The sequence below is a fragment of the Psammomys obesus genome, unplaced genomic scaffold, assembly GCF_907164565.1.
Source record: "Psammomys obesus unplaced genomic scaffold, mPsaObe1.curated_primary_1811, whole genome shotgun sequence".
Lineage (NCBI taxonomy): Eukaryota > Metazoa > Chordata > Mammalia > Rodentia > Muridae > Psammomys > Psammomys obesus.
The window spans coordinates 100,440-122,922 of NW_026594143.1; the positions used below are offsets into that span (position 1 = coordinate 100,440).

Below are 22,483 nucleotides of genomic sequence, written 5' to 3' on the forward strand. Positions count from 1 at the left end.
ATATTAAAAAGTGAAAATTATAAAAAAGTAATGGAATACTCTCACACAGCCCTGGGTTTATGTTCTTTTATTTCTTTTTTTTTTTTCATTGTTTCTGCAAAGAATTAATGTGGCTTCTAGTTAAAACCAGAGATATGCTTTGTGTAAATGGTTTTTGTTTTGGTTTGGTTTTGCTTTTTTTATAAGGTGCCCTCTGATATGATTAAATATACCAAAGAGTGTCAGGACATAATTCCAAATCTGGGCTGTGTTGACTCTGATGGGACACTATGTTGGCCTTTTTTAGAGATGTAAATTTGTTGTTTTCTTCACTGCTGCCAGTCAGATTTCTTATGGTTCCTAAGCAGTTGTGCCAGTGATGAAGATAAAAAGAGCATACAAACTCACAGACCATCAAAACCTCTTTCCTGTGTGCTCTTGTAGATTCGTTTCTTTGCTTGAGTCCTCTCCCCTCCCAAGTATGCTCTTCTTTAGCCACACCCCTGGAGGGGGTGTGGGAATGGGATGGAACAGGAGACACGAAGAATGGAGACAAGACAAAAATTCTGACCAAGTCTCGGTTTATTGTACTTTAGGTTACAGCTTATAAAGAGTAAGAATGGGCAACTCGGGGGGAGGAACTAGTTTCAGTGAAAATCACCAAGCAGAATATTCTCAAGGAAATTCTAAAAAGCAGGAGGACAGTTCTCAGGTAAGTGGGAGGCAAGTTCTCATACGAATACCTTGCCAAATCTAAACGGTTGAACAAACCTCTACAAAGCTCAAAGCAGCACCTGCGGTCCAGGGATGGAAACTCACTGTACCATGCAAGGTACAATGTGCATCACACATTCCAAGCAGGCAGGAGTCAAACAGCCATTCTATGGCTCCACACTCACTCTCCAGGTCATACTAACTCCCCCTTCTTTCATATGATTCCCTGCACTCTGCCGAAGGTTTGGTCATGAGTCTCAGTGTCTGCTTTGTTACACTGCTAGGTAGAGACTTTCAGAGGCCCTCAGTGGTAGGCTCCTGCACTGTTTATTGTTTTCTCCTATACCCAATGTCCAACCTATTTGTCTTTCTAACTGGGGGTTGATCATCTTACCCAGGGTCCTCTTTCTTGTTTATTTCTTTTGGTGTACAGATTTCAGTATGTTGATCTTATCTTATAGGTCTAGTACCCACTTATAAGTGAGAATATACCGTGTGTGTCTTTCTGCTCCTGGGATACCTCACTTAGCATGATCTTTTCTAGATCCCACCATTTGCCTACAAATTTCATGATTTCCTTGTTTTTAATTGATGAGTAGTATTCCATTGTGTAAAAGTACCACAATTTCTGTATTCATTCCTCCATTGATGGACATCTGGGTTGTTTCCAGGTTCTGGCTATTACAAATAAAGCTGCTACAAACATGGTTGAACAAATGTCCTTGTGTACTTGAGCATCTTTTGGATACATGCCTAAGAGTGGTATAGCTGGATCTTGAGGAAGCGCTATTCCTAGTTGTCTGAAAAAGCGCCAGGTTGATTTCCAAAGTGGTTGTACCAGTTTACATTCCCACCAGCAATGGAGAAGGGTTTCTCTTTCTCCACAACCTATCCAGCATGTGTTGTCTCTTGAGTTTTTGATCTTAGCCATTCTGATGGGTGTAAGGTGAAATCTCAGGGTCGTTTTGATTTTCATCTCTCTGATGGCTAAGGACGTTGAGTATCTCTTTAAGTGTTTCTCTGCCATTCTATATTCCTCTACAGAGAATTCTCTGTTTAGCTCCATACCCCATTTTTAATTGATTGCTTGATTTATTGCTTTTTAACTTCTTTAGTTCTTTATACATTCTGGATATAAGCCCTCTGTCAGATATAGGGTTTGTGAAGATCCTTTCCCAGTCTGTAGGCTGTCATTTTGTTCTGACAACTGTGTCCTGTGCTTTACAGAAGCTTCTCAGTTTCATGAGCTCCCATGTATTGATTGTTGTTCTTAGGGCCTGTGCTGTTGGTGTGCTGTTCAGGAAGTTATCTCCTGTGCCAATGAGTTCAAGGCTCTTTCCTACTTTTTCTTCTAACCGATTTAGTGTGTCTGGTTTTATGTTAAGGTTTTTGATCCAAAAAAAAAAAAAGGTCTTTGATCCACTTGGACTTTAGTTTTGTGCATGGTGATAAATATGGATCTATTTTCATTTTTCTGCATGTAGACATCCAGTTGGACCAGCACCATTTGTTGAAGATGCTTCCTTTTTTTCCATTGAATGGTTTTGGCTTCTTTGTCAAAAATCAAGTATTCATAGGTGTGTGGGTTTATTTCTGGGTCTTCTATTTAATTCCATTGATCCACCATTCTGTTTCTATGCTAATATCATGCGGTTTTTTATTACTATTGCTCTGTAGTACAGATTGAGATTGGGAATGGCGATACCTCCAGATGATCTGTTGTTGTACAGGATAGTTTTGGAGATTCTGGGGTTTTTTTTTGTTTCTCCATATGAAGCTGAGAAATTTTTTTCAAGGTCTGTAAAGAATTGTATTGGCATTTTGATGGGAATTGCATTGAATCTGTAGATTGCTTTTGGCAGAATGGCCATTTTTCACTATGTTAATGTTACCAATCCATGAGCACGGGAGATCTTTCCATCTTCTGATATCTTCTTCAATTTCTTTCTCCAGAGACTTGAAGTTTTTTTTTCAAATAGGTCTTTCACTTGCTTGGTTAGAGTCACCCCAAGTTACTTTATGTTATTAGTGGCTATTGTGAAGGGTGTTGTTTTCCTGATTTCTTTCTTGGCCCTTTTGTCTTTGGTATACAGGAGGGCTTCTGATTTTTTTTTTGAGTTAATTTTGTATCCAGCCACTTTGCTGAAGGTGTTTATCAGCTGAAGTAGTTTTCTGCTTGAATTTTTGCTTTGACTTTAGAATTCTTTATGAAACTTATTCCATAAACAAATGTTATACAGTGAGTATTTAGGCCCTTCTTCAAATAAGACTGTTAAAATGGCTGCCTGTTCTGTTACAAGTCTCAGAGAGAACTCAAATGCAACATATGTAGAAAATGTTTTTTGTAGTTGGCTGGAACTACTTTATTTATTTATTTTTTTGGCTGGAACTACTTTAAACTGATTTTTTTATTATTAATTACACTTTATTCATTTTGTATCTCCCCATAAGCCCCTCCCTCCTCTTCCCCCCCGATTCCACCCTTCCTCCCCTTTCTGCATGCATGCCCCTCCCCAAGTCCACTGATAAGGGAGGTCTTCCTCTCCTTCCTTCTGATCCTAGTCTATCAGGTCTCATCAGGAGTGGCTGCATTGTCATCTTCTGTGGCCTGGTAAGGCTGCTCCCCCCTCAGGGGGAGGTGATCAAAGAGTAGGCCAATCAGATTATGTCAGAGGCAGTCCCTCTTCCCATTACTATATAACCCACTTGGACACTGAACTGCCATGGGCTACATCTGTGCAGGGGTTCTAGGTTATCTCCATGAACAGTCCTTGGTTGGAGTATGAGTCTCTGGGAAGTTTCCTGTGTTCAAATTTTCTTGTTCTGTTGCTCTCCTTGTGGAGTTTCTGTCCTCTCCAGCTCTTGCTATTTCCCACTTCTTACATATTTTTATTTGCAGACTTTTTTGCTGCTTTGACTTTAGAGTTTTTTATGAAACTTATTTCATAAACAAATGCTGGACAATGAGTATTTAGGCCCTTCTTCAAATGTGACTATTATTATGGCTGCCTATTCTGTTACAAGTCTCAGAGAAAACTCAAATGCAACATATGTAGAAAGTGTTTTTTTGTAGTTGGCTGGAACTATTTCAAACTGTAAGGAAACATTAAATATACAGTAATAATATATAGTTTGAGAAGTCTTAAAAGTCAACAATGTTAGTTGTCTTACTGAATTGAAAACAACTGTTATTAATAAACATGGTTCCCAAACATAGCAGAGACTCTGGGTCTTTGGAATATCAGAGTACTAGACACATCTCTGCTGAATCAATATCTCTATAGGTGAGGTTAGGAATCTACAACTAAAAATACAACAAGGGAAGTTAAAACTCTTCTGTATGAAATACTCGGTGCCATAAAGGAATAAAAGTGTGGCTCATTCCTCAAGGACTCCACCAACAGTTTCAGTGAATGTCTGTATCTGAAGATAAAGTGGTGGGCCGCCTGGAGAAGATGCAAGCCACAGACCAGTACAGAGATGAGTGTTAGAAGTTCAATGTAGGTTCCCAGAAAATTGCTCACACAAAATTACCCTTAGAATGTGTTTCATAAAGAGAGAGCCCCAAACCATGGAGACCCACCATCAGGTCTTGAATAGGGAGAACACTAGAAGAGCAGCTGCCTCATGTCACATAGAAAGCTCTGAAAAGACAGACCGACCATCCAGGACCAGAGGAAAATGAGGCCTCTGACTCCTAGATACTGAGGCAGGTGACAAGTTTCATTCCCACAACTGTGTCTGATCTACTCTGTGTGGCACAAATGAGGCACTGACTAGCTATAATTTCAGGTTGTCCTGGATGAAGTGGTTGCTGAGCCTGGGCTCAGCTGCTAGTGGGAGGGTGACTGCAAGACCATAGCACAGCCTGCTTTCTTATCAACTCTCTTCCCTAGAGAGGACTGCAGAGAGGGTGTGGCCTCATTATGAGATAGAGAAAGGAAGTAGCTGAACGGTCTTTAGCTAACCAGTGAGAGAAACAGGAGCAAATAAGTCACCTTACTAAGATGGCAGCTACAAAGCGAGTTAAAGGCTGGACAAAGCAGGCTGGATTTGTTCAAGGAAGACCTTGACATAGGGACTGACTTGGAATCAGACTGTTGTGAGAATGGCATGTGTGAGAAGGCAGCAGACAGACATGACTGTGCCAGCCTGTACCCCTGTGGCTGAGGGAGTGCATTGCCCTGATGTTAGCTCAGACTGTCAGCTTCCACATCAAGAGCCTTAGGTTTGCCAGCAGGCAGCCAGCAACTGCCAGGTTAGGTGTCAGCACAAAATCTTGTTAAATTCTCAGCTGCTTGGAAATAATGCACCCTGGCGGCAGAGTTTTAAATGGCAGAGGGTCTCTGCCTGTCAGGCATGTTACAGGTAGATACTTTCACTTGTCTTCCATGAAAGCTTAGTATCATTTTAGTCTGTTCTAGTCAACTTATAGACCTCATTGCTTCAAGTTCTTTGGGTACTTGGAGCAGCTTCCTTTATTCTGTCTGCTCTCAGAGTCATGTTAGTGAGGAGCTAATGCATTTTCAACCAGCTCAAGCAACTGAAGGGTCTGCTCTGTAGCACATCCAGACAGCTGCTGCTCACTGTCTCAGAGCTGCAGCTATGGCAGGAGACTCCCATTTTTGTGTGTGTAGGTCCCTAGAGGTGAGGGCAGTATGAGTTTTATGATCTGCCTGCCTAGGCTATCCCAAAGTACCTGACTTGCATGTTGACAGTTGTCCCTTTTATATTCATTTGAGATTTCCTTCCAGTTTAGCAGGAATATTGACTTTGTATACTCAAACACCTTTGACGTGAACCTATGGTGTTTATTTGTTTTCTCCTTAATTCCTCCCCGAATCTTTACAACAGACATATGCTACAATACCATAAAGTAGCCAGAAATCGCCAAATGCCATCAGACAATCAAAACCTCTGCTCTGAGTTGGAAAGTCCACAAAGCTCAGCCTGCTTGGCCAATTTCCACAAGTCTCACTTATATATGTGGCAGCTTCAATCTGTTTGGCCATGGCTCCATTTACCTTTCCAGGCTCCCTCATGTATCTGGAAAGCAGACAACTGTTTGGTGACCTAGACAATTCCCAGGTGGTGAAGTCAGGGCAGTTTGACTCTGATTCATGTTTCACTTTTCCTCTTGCCCCAGACTAGCCCAGGGTTGCCTTTGTGGAGACATCAGGGCAACCAGAGTACGAAAGAGCCTCACTGTTACGCAGCAGGTTAGATATTAACAAAATGGAGGACAGGGCAAAACCTCTCTCCTTCATAATTAGCAGGATGTAAAACCAAGGACTAGAGCAGCAGAGCTCTAATTACTGCCTTTGGCCCTGGGTGGAGGTGTGACACACTCAGCTGCCCAGAGGTCATTGATAGATAACTAAACTTGGTTCTGGAGCCCTAAATATTACAAGCTCTCTGCTTAGCAGTGGACTTTCTGATTAGAGGACAAAGACGTATGATGATTCCTCCTCTTGTTAGACTCAATCCAAATGGTCCCTTTGGCCATTGTCCACTCTTACCCCTGGAGAATGTGTTCCACCTTATTAGGATCTATCGTCTACTCTGGGTTGCCTGGTAGAGAGTGCAGCATGACAGGTCCTTAGGGTCTATGGGAGGGACTGGGAAAGTGAGGCTGGGGACCGTCTAGGATCCTGAGAAGTTGAAAGAACAGATCAGACCTGAGGTGCCCAGAGAGGCGGGCACAAAATGCAGGGGAAGCTCAATCCATAGTGACATCTCACCTGTTGACCTTGGAGGTACACAGCAGGGAAGGAGGAAGTTGATGGGGTCACCAGAGCCTAGAGTTTCCCCCTGATCCCAGACAGAAAACACCTGAAAGAGCTTCTGGCTCAGGTGGCACACATCCCCTTCAGCCCCCATACCCCCTCCCATGCTGGCAGCTGCTCCTTTCCATGCCTAGCTCTCTGACCTGGTCAATTGACTTAGTTTTCCCTACAGTTCAAATGAGCAGCCCCATCCCCTTCCCAAACCCCATCTGTGCCTCTCAGCATCACCCGATCTCACCCTCCTACACACACACACCCCACCTCCTGGGAAGAAAGTTGTGCAGGATACAAATGGTCATCCTCACACAGAGATTCTTACAGGGTCCCCCATCACAGGACCCTGGGGGTACCCTCAGCACAGAACAAGATACCCCCAAAGTGCACACCTGTGGTTTGCCCTCATAAAACCTGTCTTACAATACACTGCTCTCTGACTGCCACCTGGTCCACTGCACAGGCGTCTCTGCCTTTCTCCTCATTCTTCATCCAGACACAAGACTTAAGGTCCTGACAGGCTTTCACGCCAGCAGCAATCTCCTGACAGGCCTACATGACACTCAACATGAACCACAGCATCCTTGGTCTCTGTGTACTTGGGTGGTGACTGGACACCTTGGTAGTGGCTGCAAGGACAGTGCCTACAGGCTGCCAGTCTCAGCTTCCATGGGAAACCAGATGTCTGCTCCAGCCCCAGAACAGAGGGAGGCTGGCTCCCTGGAACCCTGAACTCAGGGAACCTGCAATGCCTAGGAGCCACTGAGATACTTCTAACACCAAACCATAAAACACCACAAAACCATAGCTGTAGCACATGGGCCTCTAAGTCAGCTTTGTGCCAGGCATGAACCCATTCACTTCAGAGCTCAGAAGGCCTCAACAGGTAGAGAATGAGCTGGACCCTTAGAACCTAGCACCGCAGAAAGTGAGAGGCTGGTGCAGCAGTGGACACTGTTCCTCCTCCCTCAGACCTATTCTCCCCAACACACCTCAGACACAACTTTGAACAGAAGCCTCTTCCAAAGACAGTACAGATTCCCCCTAACCTCAACCCTGTACTCTTCCTGTGGCCTTTATGGCCACACCCGAGTTGGGTGTCATGCTAACCTCTAGCTACACACCATGCTCTCATCTAACATTTCAGATCCTTGTACAATCAACCTATGTACCTGCCAGTTCCCCTTCCACAGTAAGGACAGAGGCCAAGAGCATCTCCACCATCTGTCCTAGGCTCCAAGGCCAGAGGCGTGAGCCTGAGACAAACCCAGGCCAGCAGGCTCCAAAGCCTAAATATTCAGTTACAATTTTAGAACTAAACCTGATCCTGGTTTGCCTAGCAATTTATGATGTCATTCTGTCACTGGCCGGGTGGCCACACCTAGAAGGTGTGGTTACCTTCCCCCTTAAAGGGACCAGCCCGCCATATGATCCCTCTCTTGGTCTCTCTTGCTCCTCTCTCTTGCTCTCTCCTCTCTTGGTCCCTTCTCTCTTGCTCCCCTTCTCTTGGCCTTTCTTGGCCCTCTCCTCTTTCTCTGTCGGGGCACCCTCCGTATCTTCCCCCATCATGTCCTGCTCTCTCTCTCCTCTCCTCTTCACCTCCATCTAATAAACCACTTTCATATAATATGTGTTGTATGCCTAATTGTCATTATTTAATATGACCTTACATTCACCATCCCAACACCACCACGGGCTTTTCTGCCACCCATCTGGAGACCACAGAAAAAGTTTACTCTTCTCCTAGCTTCTTTCTCTGCCTTCTACTCCCACACAGTTTATTCAATGCTTCTCTAACCTCTGACCTTCAAATTCCTACCTCGAAGGTCTCTCTCAAGCTGTCCCTCCAGCTTGAACATTTCCTTCTCTCATCTACTCCACCTACTCATCCTATGAGCCAGCCCTGAGGCTGCCTCTTCCATCTGACCCTCCCTGATGATGCCCCTTTCTCCTATTTGCATCCATCTTGTCTCTCCCACTGAACAACTCTGAGTTCCAGGTGCTATGGTTAGAGGATTATAAGTGAGACCTACTTCCTGCTGTTGGGGGCAGAATTGTGTCAGATCCTCCCCTAAGGTCCATAAACTGAAGTCCTAATCCAGGACCTGCAAACTGGAGTGGATTTGGAGTAGGACTTCTAACAGTGACTGTCAAGGTGGCCTTAACCCAGTAATATTAGTGTCCCAATAGGAAGGAATGCTCACATCCCAAGTGCAAAGAAAAGGTCGAAAGGAGGCTGCTGTCCTGGGCCTGTGCTGTCATGGTCTTTTGTCACAAAGCCACAGCAAACTGATACACCTGCCCTCAAGGAACCTGATCTGCACCAGTGGTTATGACTGAATTCCCATACAGCTCAGACAGAAGACATGATGCCTCTATACAAGAAACAGAGACAGACAGCCTGCCCTTGACACTCTAACACAGAGAGATCACCTTCTGTCCCAAAGGAGGCTCTCTGCATTTATACAAAATGACACTGGTAGAGATAGTTGGAGTGGCATGTGCTCAATTGACCCAGAATTATCTGTGTACACCCACCACCACTTCCAGGAGACACAGCACATGCTGGAGGGAGGTAACAGGTCAGTCTGAGAAGCAGAGATGGGACCTGGCTGTGGAAAGTTCCCACCCCAGTAAAACCATGAGTCATATTCAAATGTCATATGGGAAGGAGGCCAGGTGGGCTGCACTTAAAATATGCCCAATCAGCAAGCAAGCTCCCCCAAAACAGTACTGCACATTACTACCAGGCTGACAAGAAACTGCCACCTGTCAGGTGGGGCCTAGCACTGTATTCTACTTCCCACCTTCGTTATGTATAACCTCTCTGCCCCCAAGGGCAGTGTGGACACGCAAAGGCCTGTGTGGGCTGAATCAAAAACCCTGGTCGGTTTCCATGATGCATTCACCTCACATATACAATATGTTCCCCATGTTCTATCTCTGCCATTTCAATCAACAAATAAACATCTGCTGTTGATGTAGCTCAGTGGTTGAGTACTTGACTAGCATGTGTGAGCCCTGGAATGAACGTTCACCCCCACAAAACCCACCAGGTCCAGTCATCACAGTCAACCATGAGAGCCTGAGATTGATCATCAGGACCCCTATGATACAAGAAGAGAATCAACTTCCCAAAGCTGTCCTCAACCCCAATATGTGTGCCTTGCATGCTCCCACCCACCCCCAAAGTGTGATTAAGAAAAACAAGAATATGGGGCTGAAGAGCACTTGCTGTTCTTCCAAGAGACCTGAATTTGTTTCCGAGCACCCACAATCGTCAGCTCATCAAGGTTTCAGGGTGGAACTTGGATATCTGGCCCTGTGCCACCAGTGCCTGTCCACAGTGGGGACTTCAACTTCCAAAGAGGAATGAAGCCCTGGCCTCCAGACCCTTCAAGGGACCTGTCCTGACAGCCTGATGCCATGGCAGATGGGACTCCAACTCTTCAAAGGACCACTAGAGCCAATCGACACCTCAGTGATAAAAGTTCCCAAAAACATGCCATTGATCAGTGAAAGCTGTTTCTGATGCTGGCTTCAACCCTTTCAAACAGAAAACCCTCAACCCTTTCATGAACTAGATGATGACACATTTGAAGCAGGAAGATCAGAAGTTGGCAAGCAAAATCCATAAACATAATCATACATTCCATTCTAAAATACTGTAATATGCATAACAGTTCTCTTTTATTAGGAAGAAAATATACATGACGATGGGCTTTGTTGGGAGATAGACACTAACATTCTTGGGATTGGCTGATGAAAACATGGAAACTGGGAGAGAAGATGTCCTTGAATTCTTGAACTATCCCTCTCCAGAGTTTGTGTTTTCAAAGGACCTAGAGGCAAGCCTGGTGAAGGAGAAGAAATTTAACTCTTGGTTTGTTTCTGAAAATTGGACAGATGCTTGTTCATTAAATTTATAAATATTTTTAGAACTGATAATGCCTAAAAGACTTTTTTTTTCTATTGTGTTCATGGGATTCTGTAAGACTTCATGGTGGCAATTTTGTATAGTCCAGAAAATATTCATATCAAACCATATGCTCAACTTCAAAGTAGAAAAGTGAAAAGTTCTGGCAGATATTTTGAGTTATTAATAAAAGACAGTCTACAGAAAGCAAAATGCAAAAGTGAACAAAAATAAGAAGGTAGCACATAGCATAGCATAGCAGGCAAGTCAAAATAAGTAGGAAAAAGAAAACAAATTTTTGGTTCCAATATAAAATACACATCTAAAATATTCTAAGTTGTCAAGTATTTTTTTTTACTTCTAATAATTACAGTTAATAAATTATATATAAATATCCTAAGAAATATATTCAACATTCTCAGCCTTCTGGGCAAAACAAATTAAAACTATTTTGGGAATCCATCTTTTTACAGTCAGAATTCCTATCATCAAGAAAACAACTGACAACAAATGCTGACTAAGATGTGGGAAAATAAAGTCCCATGGGTGGCAGTGGAACTGATGCAGCCCAGATGGAAATCTGTGGGGGAGTTTCTCAAAAAAAAAAACCTAAAAGTTGAACCACCACCATATGACCCAGATAGAACCCCTGGATATATTACCAAATGACTGTGTATTCTCCCACAGAGATACTTGTACACACATGTTTAGTGATTCACAATAGCAACGAAATGGAATTAGCCTTGTTGGCATAATGTTCTTTTGGAATGTATACACCTTTCCTTTGTTCATTCAAATGCAGATTTCTCTGTCCCACTCTCCGGTTTGAATCCATTGAATTGCATTGCATTGCATTGTGATACTTATTCTAAGCATCACCTGTCTCAACTTTGTGTAAACATGCCAAAATAAAACAACCAGCTACAATGTTGAGCAAGGGAAAGGAAGGAGTAGGCAGGAGAAGGGAGGAGCCAGAGGATAGGAAGGTGGGAGGCAGAGGAGGAGAGAAGGGCAGGAGAGAGCTGGGAGAGCAAGGCTGGAGCAGAGGTCTTGGACCCATGTGGAGAATGAACTGGACCTAAGATTTCACAAAAAGCAAGTATAATGGGTGACTCTAAATGTTAGGAAACTATGAGGTCCTGGAGGTTTAGGATGGAGTAACTATTTCCCAGCATTGTGTTCTAGGTTAATTAAATAAATCCCAGTCTCTGTGTGGTGATTTGGTATACAGCTGTTTAGGACTAACAGCAGTGTTAATAAAAGATAAACCAATAGTAAATATTAATTAACACCTACAACATAACCTAAACAACCATTAACTATTGAATGAATTTTAGAAAATGTAGTGTGCCCCACCATTCAACAAGGACATTTGCTCAGCTATGTTTGTAGCAGCTCTATTTGTAGTAGCCATAATCTAGAAACAACGTAGGTGTCTTCAACCAAGGAATGAATGCAGAAATTGTGGCACATTTACACAATAGAATACTACTCAGCTATTAAAAACAAGGAAATCATGAAATTTGCAGACAAATGGATGGAACTAGAAAAGATCATCCTGAGTGACTTAACCCAGAAACAGAAAGACACACATGGTATATACTCACTTATAAGTGGATATTGGTCATATAATATAGGATAACCATACTAAAATCTGAACCCTTAAAGAAGCTAAGCAAGAAGGAGGACCCTAAGGAGGATGCTTATATCTCATTCAGAATGGCAATCAAGATAAACACCAGAAGTGGTGGAAGAGAAGAAGCAGGATGGGAGCCTACTATAGAGAGTTCTTTGAAAGGCTCTATCCAACAGGGTATTGAAGCAGATACTGAGACTCACAGCCAAAGTTTGGGCAGATCTCAGGGAGTCTTATGGACTATTTCTAACAGGAACTCAATGGCAGGCTCTTTGACTTCCCCATCCCCCAAGGGAGGAGCAGTACTGTTAGGCCACCGAGGAGGACATTGCATCCATTCCTGAAGATACCTGATAAAACAGGGTCAGATGAAAGGGGAGGAGGTCCCCCCTATCAGTGGACTTGGAAAAGGGCAGGGAAGAGATGAGGGAGGGAGGGTGGGATTAGGGAGGGAATGAGGGAGCAGGATACAGCTGGGATACGGAGTTAACAAAATGTAACTAATAAGAAAAATAAAATTAAGAAAAAAAAGAAAAGAAAAGACCCTGCGTTTCTTGCAAACTACACTGTTGTCCAGATGAGCTACAAAAGCTAAATGGTAATAATCTGACACATTCATTTTCAAGTTTAAATACTAAGACTTCTAGGCAAACATGATGCTGCTTTGTATAGTTACAACGAACACAGCTTCTAAAAACAGAAATGGTGATATATGACTTTTTAGAGTTTCAATATTTGCACACACATGTACATGAAGAAGCCCAAGGAATCATAAAATATAATATGCATTAATTGTATTTTATTTTTACCAAATCATCTTAATTTAAAAAATTAAGTCACATTTGACACACACACACACACACCCCCGAGGCAGGAGTGGCCTTGCTAGGCCACAGAGGAGGATGCTGCAACCAGTCCTGAAGAGATCTGATAAGCTAGGATCAGATGGAAGGGGAGAAGGACCTCCCCTATCAATGGACTTAGAGAGGGGCAGGGAGGAGATGAGAGAGGGAGGATGGGGTTGGGAGGGAATGAGGGAGGGGGCTACAGCTGGGATACAAAGTGAATAAACTGTAATTAATATAAAGAATAAAAATAAAAAATGAAGCCACATGAAATAAATGATACCTAGTTTGAAAATAACAAATGTGTTCTAGGAAAACCTTCTATCAATTTGAGTCAATTATTCTCTTCCCTTTCAGGCTTTGCCTTTTACCTTTACTAATTTATTCACAAGCTTTGTTTACCCAAGGACTCTGAAACCATATAATTTTTCACTCCATAAAGGTAATTAATGCTAGGATTTAGACATTTAAAAACATATGTGGAGGATTTAATAACATTGATGAAATTACAATGTTCTAAGTGGTTATTCCTTTTCTTTCCTCCACAAAATAATTGTAATACAGTCTGATACTAAGATTATCATTGCTGTTTGAATTATAAACAAAGTAATTGGCAAAAGGCAAACTGTATGCCAGTTCAAATTAGGCATAGCATATAGAATATCAAAACACACTGCTTTTGGTTCCAATACAAAACTAAAATGATTGCTTTCAATTAGCCAAACACAAAACTCATTCAGACACACATTTTGTTAAATATCTTGAGTCATTTCTTTGGAAGTCTTTCTGGAGGCAACATTTGAACAGTGGAGAAACCCCGTCCATTCTATTGGGCTGATTTCATCTGTGTTACCACAGCTAACACGAGAGTGGAAGTGCTCACTGGTTACACAAAACAAAGAAACAAAGTGGTAACCAAACCTCAGTGAAATGAAATTCTCATTTGTAGAAAGCTCCAATACACAGTTTTATAATTTTAACAGATATTTTGGTATCTCTGTGTCAGTCAAAATCAGACTGTAGTTATATGCAGACTGTAGTTATATTATCTATGAGTTATTTCATTTTTGGAAGGGAAGCATGTGTATTTTTTCTACCTCGTTTTTTTTTTTTTCATACCACTCCTTACTGTTTTATAAATCACTATCCCACTCATTTCAGTAATCTGGACTTCCATTAATGTGTCAGTATTTTAAATTGAAGAAGTAATTTATAAAAATGATGATAACTATGTAAAAAATTTTGAAACTGTAGTAGTTATCACTGTGACAAAATAACTGACAGAAACAATTTGATAGAGGGAAAATTTATTTTGAATTCAGTTACGTAAGAGGTAGGGAGGCATGGCTGAGGAGCACCATCCCTAAAAGAGAAAGTGTATGGTAGAAACTAATCAGATGGTCGAGGACAGGATGCACAAAAAGCTATTAAAAACCAGGTCTGTCTATGACTTTATAAAGCCCTGCCTCCTAAAGGCACCATAGCCTTCAAGTTAGTATGACAGGCTTGGAATTGGATGTTCAAAACAGAAGCCTGTGGATGACATTTCCCACCCAAACTATAATGGATTTAGAAGTTAGATTCATCATATGTGTGAAAGTGCCAGTTATGAATTTCTTCTCTATTTTTTTTTCATTTTCTTGTGATATGAGAAATACAACTGGCACAATGCAGGTTGCAACAAAAAATGTCTTAAAGGAGCATTGTGGGGCTGAAATATCAAGAATATCTGGTCATTTTTTCTTATTATTAATTTATTTATTTTTATATATGGTTGTTTTGCCTTCATGCCTGTGTGCCATGTGCATGCAGTGCAGTTCAAGGCCAAAAGAGGGAGACAGATCCCTTGCAACTGGAGTTAGGGTTGGCTGTCAGCTGCTATTTAGATGATAGGAACTTAACTAAACTCTTCTGCAAGAGTGACAACTGCTCTCAACTGCCATCTCTCCAGCCCACAATGAAACAGCACAGGAACCTATAGCTCTTCGTGGATCAGCTTTCCATAGTCAGACTCTCAGGCCATATGCTACCTACTAACTGACCTATCAGGTCTGGTCTGTGCCCTCTAGTAATTATCTCTGCCCGTGGAGACTCTCAATTGCTGTCATCTTTCAGGAGATGTCAATCTTGATGGAATCAGCTATTAATTTACTGTTATGTTTCTAATCTCCTTTGCCTAGATACGAAAACAGTTTCTTTTAGGACTTGCTATCCCCATACATTTTAGAGTCTTCCTTAGCCCTTGTGGTACTTAACTACCTTCTAATTGCTAGTCATTTTAGTTTACTCTTCTCTATTCAAATACTAGTGATAGGACTGGAGAGAGAGCTCATAGTTGAAGAGGGACTTCAGCTCTTCTAGAAGACCTAAGTTCATTTCCTAGCACCCAAGCTGGGCAGCCAACAATATGACTGTAACTGCAAAACCATGGCATCAGACACCCTCTTCTGGAAAAATATAGGATTAAACACACACACACACACACACACACACACACACACACAAATGAAAACAAAATAGGTCTTTAAAATAAATAATGGTGCCGTTTCTTTTCCTCTGAGTTACTAAAATATAGATTTTATTCCACGTGACATGCATCAGATTTTCCTATTGACAAAGCTGACACAGTGTAATAGAAAATACAAAGCAAAACATGATCAGTATATATCCAATTGTACTTACTTTATAAAGTAAGTTTCACTTGAAGAGACACTACTTAAGCAGTGAGTTATGGTGGTGTAAGCCTGTAACCCCTGCACTTGGGAGGTGGAAGCATAAAGGTCAGGACTGAAATGCCAGTCTTTGCTACAGGACATACCATTTCAAAAAAAATGTAACCTAATATCAGTTGGCTGTAATGAATAGTAAAAACAATGACTAAACTACTTAAAAGAAGGAGACCAAAAGCCAGAGAAACAGATTTTTTTTTCAGTGTGAGATGTGTAATGTTAGGTTGAGTAGTAATTTGAAAATTCAATCAGTAGAGATATTAAAAGGTACATGGAAAACTAAGTAGGTGGGAGATATCCCTTAGTTGCTACTTAATCCACACATCAGAAAAATGCCAGGAAGTTGCAATTGAGTGATTAAGGTATTCTTTCTTCTCATTTTTTTTTTCCTTTCCGAAAGGATTTGTAGGCCAATACTCATTTTGATTTCAACATGCAATTACATTTTCTTTGCTTGAGTTCCTCTCTGTTACATACAAAGCATCCTGTTCTCAAGCAATTGTTTATTTGTTTTTCTGCTCTGGTCTCACTGTTTGTTGGTGGTCTTAAGCAAGATAAATTATGAGAAACTTTAGTCTGTAACACTGTCAAGATATTAGTGCTAGTTCAGTGTCCAAGTGACTTCCATAGTAATGGGAAGAGGGACTGCCTCTGACATAATCTGATTGTCCTGCTCTTTGATCACCTCCCCCTGAGGGGGGAGCAGCCTTACCAGGCCACAGAAGATGATAATGCAGCCACTCCTGATGTGATCTGATAGACTAAGTTCAGAAGGAAGGAGAGGAGGACCTCCCCTATCAGTGGACTTGGGGAGGGGCATGTGTGAAGAAGGGGGAGGGAAGGTGGGATCGGGAGGGGAGGAGGGAGGGGTTTATGGGGGGATACAAAGTGAAGAAAGTATAACTAATAAAAGTTAAAAATGATAAAAAAAATATATTAGTGCTAAAGAAATGTAAAGAAACAAACTAGATAGCATCAAGAATACTGATCCTGGCTCTACAGGAAACTATTTCCATTATCTTTTTATTTCCATTTTGGGAGATGAAAAATAGGTGCATGATAAAAGGATACAAGTAAGGTGGTCCTGGAAACTCATCTGCTGATAGTTAATAAGGAGGCTTTTAACCACAAAGTTTAGAGTAATCTGATTAAAAGGTTAAAGAATCTTTAAATAATATTTCCTTTTATTGAAAATAGGTTATTTTTTCACAATGGTTTCCCCTCCCTGAACTCCTCTCAGTTTCCCCTCATCACATCTTATCTAGGTCTACTGTTTCTTTCTCTCATTAGGAAAGAACAAGATTATAGGGGATAATCATAAAACCTAACAAAATAAAATATAAGATAAAACAAAAACAATCATATTAGAGTTGAGCAAGGCAAACAAGTTGAAAGGAGCCCAGGAGAAAGCACAAGAAGCAAAGACCCACTTGTTTGCACACTCAGGAATCCCATATAAATACTAAACTGTCATATTCATAGATCAGAGCCTTATTGAGCCATCATCAGAGATGATTCCTCCCGCGGCATATGGGAACAAATACAGTGACTCACAGGCAGACAATATGCAGAGAAAGAGAGATCTTTCTAAGTGGGATGTCGCCATCAAATTTCTCCCCTCGGGGTTCAGGGAACCCTGAGAAAGAATGTAAGAAGTAGAGGGATTGGATAACATGAACAAAAGCAAGGCTTTTTAACTCAACATTATCAAAGCTCATTTGAACTCACAGAGACTGAAGCAGCAGTCACAGGGCCGGGACAGGTCTGCATCAGGTCCTGTGCATATGTATTATGGATTCTAGTTAAATAATATTTTTATTTATTCTTTAAAACTTCATGTTCTATAAAATGTATTTTGATCATATCATCAGGCACTTTCTGTTTCTAACCCTTCCTATTATTCCCTGGCCATCTGTTTCTCTCAACTTTCTCTCCTTTCTACATGTTATTAACAAATGCCTGAGTGCAATCAGCACTGCCCATGCATGCATAGATATGGGGATATCCACTGAAGAATGAGACTTCCACTTTTTCCAAAACTTTTCCTGTATCCATGGAAAATGAAGGTTGAAAGGGTGAATAATTCTGGAAAAAATGTAAACAGAGATATTATTCTTTTGAAAATATTGGATACTTGTCTCAGGTTGGTATTGTTTGACTAACAGAGGACTGCCAAATCAGGAATGACAAAATTATTAGTATTAGACTATTTTGATCGCATACCTTTGTCAATGATGTGATAACTGAAATTATCATTTTTTTCCACAGAGGATTCATATTATTTATCAATGATCATTTCTCTAGAGCATGTGCATGCATGCACACACACAACTGTATAAAACATGAGTTTGCAAAAACTAAAAAAATATTTAAAATTCTTTATAATTTTCTGTTGTATTAATCCAAATTTTCTTGTTAAAAGCCTCTGGATTAACTATCAGCAGAAGAGTTTACATGGCCATCGTGTGTCTGTGTGTGTGTGTCTGTGTGTGTGCCTGTGTGTGTTACTATTAAGCCGAAAAGATGTCTCAACAGTTCAAGTTTTGCCACCAAGGCTGATGACTTATGTTCAGTGTCCAGGATCCACTTGGGAGAATGAGAGAACCAACTGACTCCCACAAGTCCTCTTACCTCCATACTCACACAAGGCCACACATTCACACACACACACACACACACACATACACACACACACATACACACACACACACACACACACACAAATAATTTAACATTAACTTAATAGTTGAAGGCCATCTTGGACTATGTACTGAATTTTAGTCCAGTGCAAACTTTGATACTAATAAATATACAATATATATATAATATACAAATATATATATACAATATATATATAAATATATATACATATTATATATAAATATATACATATTATATATAAATATATATAATATATATATACATATATATATACATCCTGTGTGTGTGTCCCCAACCATCATCATCTCTCTTCAGAGTTCTCCCAACTGGAAGACATTCCCTGAACTCCTCATCAATTGTTGTACATTGTCATACTTTCCATCTTTTCAATGACCTTGGTGACTCAAGGACCTCATATATGTGAAATCCCACAGTCTCTGTCTGTGACAGGCTTAGTTTATTCAAATTGAATGTCTCAGTTCATCTATGTAGTGAATGTGCCTGAATGCCCTTTCTTCTTTACGACTGGAACAGTCCTGTACCTGACTTGGCATATTGGGCCTCACAGGCAGCCCTGTTCCTTCTTACCTGTCACAAGCTGTTCCTGTAGAGGGACTGTTGATGAGCGTCCCTCTCCATCTGCTCTTTCCCTACCTCAGCCAAGCTACAGTAGACACCTTCCTGTGTGTGTGGCTCTGGCCTTAATCCCAGATATGGAAGTCCTGAATGGAAATGGGTCACAATTTCAACACATAGTTACCAACACATAATTACTCATTGTTCTGGTTGTCACCAAGAATCCTTGTTCCTTCTGGATGGGCACTCCAGGCCGTGTTTTTTTTTTTTTTTTTTTTTCCTCCAAGGCAGGGCCTAAACTGTAGGGACTCTCACTCACAGAGGTTAGAGATTGTGAGGCAAGAAATGGTCATGTTGGCCTCTTCCTCATCCATTCTAAATTGGTTCCATGTTTCTAGACTTTGGCCACCCCATGCTGAATTCTGCTGTTTCCAGAATCTATCACCCTCTCTGTGGCTAGCCATGTTCCACAGGACAGAATGGTGAAGGGATTCTTGAAGGAAGACTTCTTCAGCATGCACTGTGGCATTGTGCTATATTCCTTTGGACTTGTGAGTAACCTCAGTTACTTCTTCTTTTCTCTTCCTCTCCATACCTCTTTTTGCAAAGTTTTATGTGTGTTCACCTAGAAGCTAGAAGTCTATGGCATGTGTCTCCCTCTAGCACTCTTCACTTTATTTTTGAAACAAGATCTTTCTCTGAACCTGAAGCACACTGATGGGCTATGTGTGCTAACCAGTAAATCTCTGAAACCTGTCTCTCTCCACCTGGGGTTTACAGCTGTGCTCTGCCATGCTAAGCTTTTTTACATGGGTTCTGGGGATTTGAACTCAAGAATGTATGCTTACACAGGAACATCTCCATACTAAACCTCTCCACACCATTTTTTGTGGACTGTTTCTCACCACATAGCAAGGCTACCCTAGACATTGCAATATCTCTGCTTCAGTCTCCAAATGAGAGGGTGACACACACAGCCACCACCTCATCTGAACAGTGGGTCTCCACTGAACAGTGCCTGGGACAACTCCACAGAGTGTCTAAGACACCAAGGCAGCTCAGGAGCCCTCTGCAGAGGCCAAGCCTCCTCCCTCACAAGTCACACCTGGAGCTTTGAGGGCCAGTGACCAGCGCCTTCAAAGTTCCCCAAACCCTGCCGTACAGCAGACATTCAGTATCAGCTCTATAGAAGGGCATCGACCCCTAAGCTATCTCAAGCTGACCACAGACTCTCACGGAGGCCTTATTTCTGGATTTCAATTTGCTTCAGGCTACGCAAGGAGCTGGGATAAGAGAGGCATCCATATGGCAGAGTGGCCTCCTAAGATGACTTGGGAAACAACAATTGTTGATAGGGCTTTTAGGTTTATATATACATATATACAGTTGCATATCCATGTATTTTATTTCAGACAGGGTCTCACTATATTACCCTGACTGTCCTAGAACTTACTACAAAGAAAAGGCTATTCTTAAACTCACAGAAATCAGCCTGTTTCTGATTCCTGGAGTTCTGGGATTAAAAGCTTGCACCACCATTCACAGCTATATTTGTGTGTGTGAGTGTGTGTGTGTGCCTGTGTGCATATGTGCCAAGGTGCGCATAGCCAGGGGATAACTGTTGGGAGTTCATCATCTCTTTTTACCATGTAGTCTTGTATATTTAACCAAGGCTGTCATGCTTGGTGACAAGCACCTTCATCTGCATTGTCATCTTGGTGGCCCCAGTTGGCCTGCTCTGACAAATCAAGGACACACTGGAGTCGACTATTGCCCTGCCAACTACAGATAGGAAGTAGTGGGTGGCTTCAGGAAGGGCAAAGAACCCCATATGGGTGTGTCATTGAGGAGGTCTGGACCATCATCCAAACAGTTGTGTCACTACCCAACAGGAAGTAGCCACTTAGTCAACAGATGTTTTTTCAACCAGGTGGAGTGGGAGCTGAGGTAGGGATAAGGTAGGAAATTGGGATGGGGTGTGTCCAAATCCCAGGACCCTCTTCTCCATCCATGGCCCAGTTATTTGTAAGGCACCTTGGAGAGACAGAGAGACCTAAACAGGACAACCAGACCTCCTGAGAACACACAGGGACCTCCCATGGGCTCAAGGGTGAGCAAGTAGCCCCTAGTAGGTCTGTGGCAGTGGGAGCTTAACTGTAGAGCTGTCTCTGTCCCCAAAGGTACAGTCTGCTTTCTCTCTGCCAGGCTCTGGAAACTGGGGTTGGGGTTGACAGGGCAGAAAACCCCAACTATAGCTCAGAAATGGAACCTGGTCTTGTAAGCATGTGTTGACTGTTGGTATGTCCACTGATGCTGGGTCTCATCCAGCCAGAGGGCACCCAGACCCCCAGCATCTATGACTATGGAGAGAGTACCAGGTGAGGTCATGGTGAGGTCTGTCCCCTTACATGGTTGATCGGAAATGGAGCCATAGCTAGGCAGGCTTACAGCCTTAGGTCCCTGAACCCTGATCCTTTGGAGCTGGGATGTCTCCCTCCATTCACCTGCCCAGAGTTCCTGAGGGCTGGAGTAGGGTACTGAGGTACCTATGGTGCCTGAGATTCATAATATCACCTTCCCTGAATTTTGTGTCCTCAAATGCATGCCAGTACATGGATTGATCTCTCCCCCACAGAAGTCATTCAGTTCCATGGACAGAATCAAGGAGTTGAAGCCCCAGCCCAATTTCACCCATGAGACTTCCTGAGCAAGTTTTGTGCTAATGACACTGACACACTGGAGCTCCTGACCAGCTTGTATGTAGTGTTGCTGGGATGGGTCCCCATGAGATTGGTGCCTGCCCTACATGAGCTGGTGGTGGCCTTGGAGCTGCCACTCAATGGGTTGGTGCTGTGGATGCTGGCAATATGGGTCCCCAACCTGCCTTCCAATATTCTGCTCATGAACCTCTCCATTATGGTCCTGCTGCTGACCCTGGTGCTGGCACTGGGTTTGGCATATCACCTGCATGGCCAGTGTAAGCACTTTAGGGAGACTACCTGACCAGAGGCCACATGCATGGCTTAGTGTCGCTGCCGGTTATAGTCATCCTGGTCAGGTAGATGCCCTGGTGCATCCTCTGCTGACTGTTGCACTGCTTAACCACTGCCTGGAAAACCAGGCTATGCTAGGTGGCCTGGCTCCATACAGCCACCCTGACCTTGCCTCTCATTCTGCAGAGGCAGACCTTCTGGATGGTTGTCTCTGATCACATGGTGTGTCAGATGTGCTGCCCTTGGCCAAGCCACCAGCCTTCACCTGCCTGGCTGTCTTCAGCTGCTTTCTGGTGCTGTTGACAATGGACCTGTTCCATGGAGACACACCCTGTTGGCATCGGTGGCCACTCAGACTGACAACATTGGTACTGGCCACTTTCACACCCAACAATATGCTCTGATGCTTCACTATTGGAACCCAAGCCTGGAGGCCTAGGGAAAACTCTATGAAGTCTATGAGCCCAACCTGGCTCTAGCACCCTCAACAGCTTTATGCAACTTTTCATCTACTACTACATGTCCCATAAATTCAGGGTCAAGGTACAGGCCGTGTTGTGTCTGTGTCATCAGCCTGAGGCTAGCAGCTCCTCTCTGGTGTCCAGGGAGGCCAGAAGCTATGGGATTGGCATTTGCTACTCTATACTTCTGTGA

The 22,483-nt window shown here is 42.4% G+C and overlaps 1 pseudogene; it reads left to right on the plus strand.

The window, feature by feature from the left end:
• The first annotated feature begins 598 nt into the window (after nt 1-598).
• LOC129684697 (proteinase-activated receptor 4-like) lies at nt 599-22,483 on the plus strand (annotated as a pseudogene).